This window comes from Callorhinus ursinus, unplaced genomic scaffold (genome assembly GCF_003265705.2).
Source record: "Callorhinus ursinus isolate GAN/ISIS: 27379988/994484 unplaced genomic scaffold, GSC_fseal_2.0 scaffold65, whole genome shotgun sequence".
NCBI lineage: Eukaryota > Metazoa > Chordata > Mammalia > Carnivora > Otariidae > Callorhinus > Callorhinus ursinus.
Genome location: NW_027397127.1, coordinates 4,971,120 through 4,980,535, shown reverse-complemented (window position 1 = coordinate 4,980,535; position 9,416 = coordinate 4,971,120). Strand labels below are relative to the sequence as shown.

The following is a 9,416-nucleotide window of genomic DNA, read 5'->3' as shown; positions in this document are numbered from 1 at the left end:
GATCCCAGGGTCCTGGGATCGAGCCCCATGTTGGGCTCCTGCTCAGAGGGGAGCCTGTTTCTCCCTCTCCTGCCTGCCACTCCCCCTGCTTGTGCTCTGTCAAATAAATAAATAAAATCTTTAAATCTTTTTAAAAAATCTTTAAAAAAAGAAAAGGGGAAGCTAAAATCATGACATCAAATTTGTTGTAGTGAAGAGAGGATTTACTATACATTTTTGTTGGTGGTTCTCAAAATTTAAAGGAGATAAAAATCACATTGGGGAACTTGTTAAAAATGCACATTCACAGCTCCAACCCTTGAAATTTTGATTCAATAGCTCTGGGCTGGAGTTTAGAACTGTGCTTTTCTTTTTATTTATTGTGGAAAAACTGCATAGCATTAAATTTACCCTCTTAACCATTTTTATGTGTATAGTTCAGTAGTGTTAACTATATCCACACTGTTGTGTAATAGATCTCGAGAACTTTTTCGCCTTGCAAAACTGAAACTCTTTACCCATTAAACATTAGTTCCCTCCTCTCTTGACTTTCCCCAGCCCTTGGCAACCACCTTTCTGCTTTCTAGTTCTATGATTTTGACTACTTTAGATATTGCATATGAGTGGAATCATACATTTGTTCTTTTGTAACTGGCTTATTTGACTTTGCATAATGTCCTTGAGTTTCACCCATGTTGTAGATGTGACAAAATTTCCTTCCTTTTTAAAAAAAAAATTATTTATTTTAGAGGGGGGAGGGGCAGAGGCAGAGGGAGAAAGAGTCTTAAGCAGACTCCACTCTGAGTGTGGAGATCCATGCAGTACTTGATCTCACCACCCTGAGATCACAACCTGGGTCGAAACCAAGATGGATGCTTAACTGACTGTGCCACCCAGGCGCCCCAAGATTTCCTTCCTTTTTAAGGCAGAATAATATTCCATTGTATGAATAGACCTATCGACCACATTTCCTTTATCCATTCATCCATCAATGGATGTGCTTTTTTTTTTTTTGATGTGCTTTTCTAATAAACACTTTCAGTAATTGTTATGGCTGGATCTCTCATAACCCACTCTGAGAATAATGATGTAGACCATAAATGTTAAGCCTGGAAAGACCTTTACATGAGGATCAGGTATCATGTTCCATTTTACAGGTAAGAAAGCTGAGGTCCAGAGAAGAGAACTGATCTGTTCAGTGTTACAAAATTAATGCTAGAATGGAAGTGGGACTTAGGTCCGGCTCCTCATATAATGTAGTAGGCAGAGGTGATAATGGAGGTCTCTGAGGAAGAGAGGAGAGAGAGAAGGTCAGACAAAGGACATAATAATGGAACTTGGGGTGTATTCACATTAGGTGGGGTGACAGAACATAAGAATCAAGAAAATGGTTAGAGTGAATTTCTTAGATCTTGGCTGATCTCTTCAGAACCTTCTAGCCCAGCAGTTCTCAAACTACCATGAACCTGGGTCAATTTGGGCATTTGTTTAAAGTGTAGACCCTCATGAAAAGTACAGCAAAAGGAATATAGTCGATAATATTGTAATAACTTTGTATGGTGGCAGATGGTAACTACACTTATCCTGGTAAGCATTTTATAATGTATTGTATTATCAAATCACTCTGTTGTACACCTAAAACTAATATAAAATTTTATGTCAACTATTCTTCAATAAAAAAAAAAAAAGCATAGATCTCCAGACACGTTGATTTAGTAGGTGTCAGTTGGGGCTCCAGTTTTTGCTTTATTTTTTTTATCAGACAAAAAAAATCACATTTATTTCAATAGTTCAAAGTGCAAATACAGCAAGTCAGTTCATGTTTCAAGATACAGTTTTAAGTATAATGAAAACATAAAAGCATGATTCCAATGAAAAATCCAGTTCCAAGAATCAAAGTTTCCAAGGGATGTGCATATTCAGCTTCCATTCCAAATGGAGCCTGAAACTCATGATGAACTTTATGAATATATTTATATATTCTTTTGTGATGTAAGAGCCTATGCAGGAAATAGTGCCAGGTATCCTCAATCATTGCACAGCCGAAGCATCTTGCCAAAAGCAGATACTATCTTGGCATTCTTTCCTAATCACAAGGTATATTAAATACTCTGTAAAATAATAAGTTCCACAGATCAAAGGAAGCTGGATACAAAAGTGATTAAAGAGAAGTACTTTAAAACATTTCCATTGGTTTTCCCATGTTTCTGGTTTATCCTTTTGAATTTTATACTTTTTCACGTAAGGTATAAATTGAAACAAAAATCCAGGTAAACAGAACAAAAAATAAAGGACCTCATGAACTATCAAGGATCCCCATGTTGCAATTTGGAACTTTGTATAATTATTCAACATAGAGTTCCAAGCATTTTTAAATGGTTCTTGTAGAAGGTTCTCAGGTAAAAGTGAATCTACATACTCCACAGCCAAGGATGCTGAACTAAAGATGACGATACTTTCATTTGTTGCCATTTCTCAAATCTCTGCTGAAAGCCTTAGAATTCTGGACAACCGCGCAGGAACTGCGGGCCACCATCACCCAGACTCGGCCAGGTGCTGCAGCCTAGGCTCTGCTTTATTTTGCTAAGTAGGCACCTCAAGTGGCTTAGAATCCAATAGATGGAAAATCACACTTCACAAAAACACTTGTCTATCCTTCTAAGATCTTGAAAGTTTGTTGCCAAAATGTTTTAAGGAAATAACAAGATCTTTGATAATTCCAGATTTCCCTTATTGAATGACTTGGGAGCTCGGGTGGAGTCTGACAGCCTATAAGGGGCTCTGACTGAGTGATCTGTTTGAATAAGGGAAGCGTGGCATGCTGTTTAAGGATGCAGGATTCAGTGCTGCACTGGTCTGGGTTCAAATCCTGCCGGCGCCACTTGCTAGCTAAGTCATCTCAGGCGAGTTTTAAGTTTCCTGCCTCTGCGCCTCATCTGTAAAGCAGGGATAATAATAGTATTTGCCTCAGAAGGTTGTTTTGAATGTGGTACTTAAGAGCTTTTAGCAACCACTTGAACACAGCTTAAATTACTACTCTTTTCAGGGTTGCTTGGAGAGCAGATCCTTTGCTCAGGATCAGTCCTCTGAGGATTCTAAGGGAGCTAGAATGGCCAACTGGACTTGTTTGCCCAGGACTGAGACATTTCCCTGGAATGCATGAGTTTTAGCACTAAAACCAAGACAGTCCCGGGAAAATTGGGATGGTTGGTCACTCTAAAGGTAGAACATTTTTTGAAGCTCTTCAAGTACTTATTTACATACAGTATTTTTCCTGGTAAACAGTAGCTAGCTATAAACCTCAGAGGCTTTATTAATTCAACAAGCAATACTTGCTGAAGGTTATCTGAGAATTTACATATCTATTAGCTGCTCCAGCTCAAATTTCTACCTTGGTGGACCTGGAGGGAAGCACATGGGAGGAAGTGTGTTTCTAGGTTTCCTGGAATTCCCTGTATTTGGAATGTGCCCAGCTATAATGTCTATATTTCTTGATTAGATAACATTTTTCTTTTAGTAAAAATGCAGGTGTGTATTAACAGTCTGGAAGAGTCTTAAGATGCTATTTAGTGGCTAAATAAACGTTAGTTGGATTAATAAGTGACTACCAATGAAGATGGCTTGACTTGGGTGTTTCGGAGACTTTATTTATAAAATTGAGAGATACAATTTGAAAGTCATCTCCTTCTCAGACGGCAATTTCCTCCCTTGCACATCATTAACTCTCTCTTAATGTGGCTTCCCAGAATAAAAGTATGATACCAGGCAGTCACTTACATTGCCCCAGTGAAGAGGCCCTTGGGATGTCTGTAATAGGCATTGGTGGAATTTTTGAATTCGGCCAGCAAGTCGTTTGGGATGCATATACAGAAACACTAACATATGCATATACATATATATTATATCCCTCAACAATACGCAGCTAAAGTCATACATCACCTCTAACTATGCTCCAGGTAGGACTTGACGTCGGCTGTACACACATTTTCCTAGGATAGTGCTTTGGACCTGTTAGGGTGGTTGAGGGTTGATCCCCCTTTTCTTTTGATTTTTTTATTATTTTTAAAGATTTTATTTGTTTATTTGACAGAGAGAGAGACAGCAAGAGAGGGAACACAAGCAGGGAGAGCGGGAGAGGGAGAAGCAGGTTTCCCACGGAGCAGGGAGCCCGATGCGGGGCTCGATGCGGGGCTCGATCCCAGGACCCCGGGATCATGACCAGAGCCGAAGGCAGATGCTCAATGACTCAGCCACCCAGGCGCCCTCCCCCTTTTCTTTTTAAAGATCCACCGTTTTTTCTCAGACCAGAAGGATTTGCCATCCTCCATTCACCACTAGATGGCTCATCATTCAAAAAAATCCTTCATTCCAAAAAGGTTTATTGATCAAGTTTTCCACAGTCATTTGAGTACTGCCCTCACGAATTTCAGTGATATCAAGCATATTACCATATACTCTTTTTGTTTCATTTTGGTTTTAAGATTTTTATTTATTTATTTATTTGACAGAGAGAGAAAGAACACGAGAGCAGGAGCACAAGCAGGGGCAGTGGGAGAGGGAGAAGCAGGCTTCCCGCTGAGCAGGGAGCCCGATGCGGGGCTGGATCCCAGGACCCCGGGATGAGGACCTGAGCTGAAGGCAGCGGCCCAGGTGCCCCTACTGTATACTCTTTTGAATATTTTTCTTTAAACTGGCTTAATTTTTAACTTACGTATGCCTGTTTTAGAAGTAAACAGGAAGATGAGAGGGAAAAGGCGAGAGGTATACACAGATGAAAAACACAATGGCGCCAGAGAGAAAGAGCTGCAGCAAAGACTGATGGGAAGAAAACATGGGTCTGGAGGTGGTGATTCAAGAGGCAAGGGACCAAGACCAGTAGAAAGCAGAAAGATGGAGGGTGCAGGTGAGTAACAAGTGATCTCAAAACTGAGAGGGAAAAACTGGGCAAGAGACAAGGAGAGGAAGGCGTAGAACCTGGGGATGAGGAGGATGTGAGACAGGTATAGAAATATTGGCAGAAGAAGTTTGTATAAGATGAGGCTGCCACTGAGTTGGGCAAAGCCAGAGGCTGAAAGAAAGATGGAGCTCAAGGGGAGAGTGTGGGCATGCGATCTGAGGGGCTGAGGAGGATTAGGAGGTGCATCAGACGCCCTTGGCCACCTACCCAGTTTTCATGACCTCTCCCTTCCTTCTTTCCTTTGGGGAACATTGGGAAACACTGTTCAGTAACCAAACCCCAAACTGTGGCCCAATAGACCACAGACTTTTAATGCTTTACCTGTAAACCTTGTGACCATGCGTGTTTGAGAAATCAGAATTGTTGGGATTTTAGAAAGGCAATACAAGTACATGCTAGACCTTAGGTAACTAACATACCCAGTGTGGTCCGGGTCAACACCCCATAACCAAACATGTTAACATTTCTGCACCAAACCAATGATCTGTCACACTTAGCGGGATAGACAAGGACTAGGAAATAGCCTCAGGTCAGTTCAGATTAGGTTTTGGCACCTAAGGAATTTTGATGCCAAACTTAAAAAAAAAAAAAGCCTCTTGATTTTGAATCTTTTGGATTGTGCACACTGCTTATGTCTTGATTCTGAAGCTGGGTCATGGGTACGTGGGAGCTTGTCATGTTACTGTTTATACCTTTTTGTGTGTGTAAAATACTGATTTTTAGGCTCCATGCCCAGCATGGAGCCCAGCGCAGGTCTCGAACGCACAACCCTGAGATCAAGACGTAAGCTGAGAACAAGAGTCGGACACTTCACCGACTAAACCCACCCAGGTGCCCCTGTGTAAAATATTAACGTTCAAAACCTTTGAATGAGATGGGTTCATGTCTGTTCTGAGAGGGCACATGATTCGGTACTCGGTTCACAGCAGGCTTACTAAATACTTGTTGAATGGAATCAACTTGACCTAGCCCTCCCACTCTCAATGTTTGTTATTCTTGCCCTACAAAAAGCAACAGATGCTCTGCTGGTTAGGGAGGTTAGTCTGGTTGTGAATATAAATAAGAGTTAAGCTGGAACAAGGACTGGCCCTAGGGAAAATTCATTTTTTCTTTTATTCATTAATTCGACAAATATTTATCAAGGACTGCTATGAGCCTAGCACCAGGCCAGAAGAAGAGAAGCCATTGGAGGCACCACATAAACAAAATTTTATCTATACCATTGAGAAATTCACGGTCTGGTAGAGGGGATGATCTGCTCATATCTGCGGGTGATTTAATGGGCTGAGTGCATGATCTGCTCATATCTGATTTAATGGGCTGAGTGCCACAGGGGAGACACTGAGGGCAATGAAAGCTCTAAGCAGGTATGCCCTCTACCTGGGTGTGCCTGGGTATATTAATAGAAGAGCTGTGATTATCACAGTCTCCATGATGCTACAACGTAAAATGGCAATGTGCTCTCGGTGCTTCCTAACCTATGCGAGCTTAGGTCTTCACAAAACTGAGTTTCTGAGGTACCCAAGGCTTCCTATGTACCCAAGAAGGAGGGCAATGGAAGCTCGTGGTTAGGGGCCTTCCAGTGCTTAATGAGCATCATCGTAGATGACCCCCTGAGAAAAGTTATCATGGTCTCCTGGATGATCATCTGAAACATTCCCTGACCTTTCGGCCCCTGCTCCAGACAGTCCTGCCCCAACAACCTACACAAGAAAATGCCTTCATAAGTCAACATTCCCCAGAGAAGAATTTTTCCTGGAGCCCAGAGGCAACAATTTTTCCAGTAACAAGATCTTGGTTTACTTCTTCCTTGATCTTGGCTTGACTCACCTCAGCCTGGGTCTAGACTATGATGTGGGCCACAGAGATTCTTATCTGGGGATAATAAAGAAGTGGAGTAGGTAAAGTACTTAACATAGTACTTGGCACATAGTAAGCACTGTAGCATTGTACCCACCTCATAGGGTTGGTGTCAGAATTCAGTCAGATTATCCATGTAAAGAGCTCAGCACGCAAAAAAGATTAGCATCTATGATAATGGTGCTAATGTGATAACAGTGCTAATATGAAAATCATCCTATGACAATACCAATCATCATAGGATAATCATATGATAACGGTACTAATATGGTAATGGTGCTAATATGATAATCATTCTGGTCAAGGAATGCCCCAGAGCAGTGAATTCCACCCCAGAATCTACATCTCGAAGAAGCTGATCCTTGTGGGGTCAAAGCTTCGGTTTGGGAGGAGGAGCTAGTACTCAACAAGGTCTGTAAATCCCATGACGGTGTACTCAGAGCCTAGTGGAAGAGGCTGGGACCCCTGCCTATCCACTCCAGTGACATAACTGTCATAGAGATCACTAATGACCTCTTTCTCGGTAAATTCGATCGACCGTTTTCAGCCCTTATCTTTTGCGACCTTTTTCTGTCAGCAGGCAACATTGGCATGGTAAAGTCTTCCTTTTCTCCTTCATGACACATTGTGTTGACTTACATGACAACACATCCTGAGGGTTTCCTCTTTCTGGCTATTCCTTCTCGCTCTCCTTTGCAAGCACTTCTTCCTCCATCCATCTCTTAACTCCTGCTAACCATCAGGATTCCTTCTTAGGCAGCCTTCTTTTCTCATTGGACATATTCTCCCCTGTGTAATCTTTTCCACACCCATGGGTTCAGTGACCCATATACTGATGATTCCTAAATCTCTAGCTCAGATCTCTCTTATGAGCTCTGCACCCACAGATCCAACTGCTAAGTGGACATTTCCTCATGGATTTCTTATGAGCACCTCAATTCTATAAGGTCCTAATTCAAGTTAGCAGCTCCACCCCACATCTATAAACAAAAAACTTTGCTTCCCCTCCTATGTTCTCTATCTCCCTCTCCCTCATCACCTACATCTAATCAATGTGTAGATAGATCTTCTAGAATATAATCTGAATGCATCCACTTCTTTCTCTTTTCATTGTCATCATGCTAATCCAGGCCACTGTCATCTCTCACCTGAAATAATTTTCTAATGGGTCCCCTTCTTTCCTGTTTTTCTCCTCTCCAGTCCACTCCTTACGTGAAAGCTAGAAAAGGTTTTCTGAAACAGCAAAATGATCGGGTCACACATCTGCTTAAAATCTTTTGACAACTCCTCATCGTTTTTAGGTAATAATAATTACAGCTTGGATTTATATAGTATCTAGTATACGCCAGGCATTCCTCTGAGATATATATTGACAACATCCGATGAAGAACGGAGGCCTAGCAACAACTATGTGGGTGAATTTGAAACTGGATTATCCAGCCCTGGTCGAGCCTCTTGAGATGACTGCCTCAGCCAACAGCTTGATTACGACCTGAGCCTGAATTGCCTAGATAAACCACTCCTAGATTCCTGACCCTTAGCAACTATGTGAGATAATAATGTTTGTGGTTTTAAGCTGCCATGTTTGGGGGAAATTTGTTACACAGCAGTAGATAACTAGCACACTACTCTAGTATATTACTTCAAGCTTCATTCATTCATTCATTCAACCAATAGCCATTTAATGAGTAACAAATATGAAAAATATGAGTACTAAATATGAAAACTACATCTCTGCCCACCCTCCCCTACCTTTGCCTACCCCCATCACAGCAATAAGGAACTATCTATCCCTCAATCTCAAAAGGTGGCATGAGTCTTCATGGGTTTGAGCTTTTGTGCTGCCTGAGCTATCCTTTGCCTTTCTTAGCCTGGCTACCTCCCAGTCTTCCTCGAAGTTGGGTCCCTGTATCCCCTTCAGTCTGAGCTACATACTGCTTTCTCCTGCTCCATTAACACTCTATACCCACCTCTTAGCATTTACCTCACCATAGTATAACAGACCCTTTCCTTGTCCAAACAAATTGAACCTTGAGGAAGGAACTATGTCTTACTCAACAACACATCGCCCTGCTTGAAAGCTTGTAGAATGAATGAACCAATGGGTGAATGAATGTAAGTTCTGGGGGGCAGGGCAGGCATCTTTGTCTTCTCTGTTCACTGACGTATCCCAAATGTCTAGCATAATGCCTGCTAGAGAGTTAAGTGCTCAATAAGTATCTGTTGAATGTTGTGGAAAGTTTAATGAAGAAACAAACAAATGAATACAAAGCAAATAGCCCTTGAACATAGGAAAAGGCATTCAATCACACTTCTACTAAATTAAAACTAACTTAAATTAAATTAATGTATTAATTAAAAGTAAACTTGCAGACTTTTCCTTTCTTATTTAATTGGCCCAAATCTGAACATCTGATAGTATTTGGTTGTAAAGCCTTGGGGTAGTGAACACTCTCACGCATTGCTGTTGGGAATGCAAAATGGCACAACCCCTATGGAGGACAACCGAGCGAGACCTATCAACATTTAAAAAATGTTTACTCTTCTGGGTATCTATCTTACAGATAGTCTTTCACACTTATGAAACAACGCATGGGCAGGGGTATTTGTTGCCATGTTG

The 9,416-nt window shown here is 41.4% G+C and overlaps 1 pseudogene; it reads right to left on the bottom strand.

The window, feature by feature from the left end:
- Nucleotides 1-1,816: 1,816 nt before the first annotated feature.
- LOC112810201 (methylsterol monooxygenase 1 pseudogene) lies at nt 1,817-2,533 on the bottom strand (annotated as a pseudogene).
- Between the last annotated feature and the right edge of the window lie 6,883 nt (nt 2,534-9,416).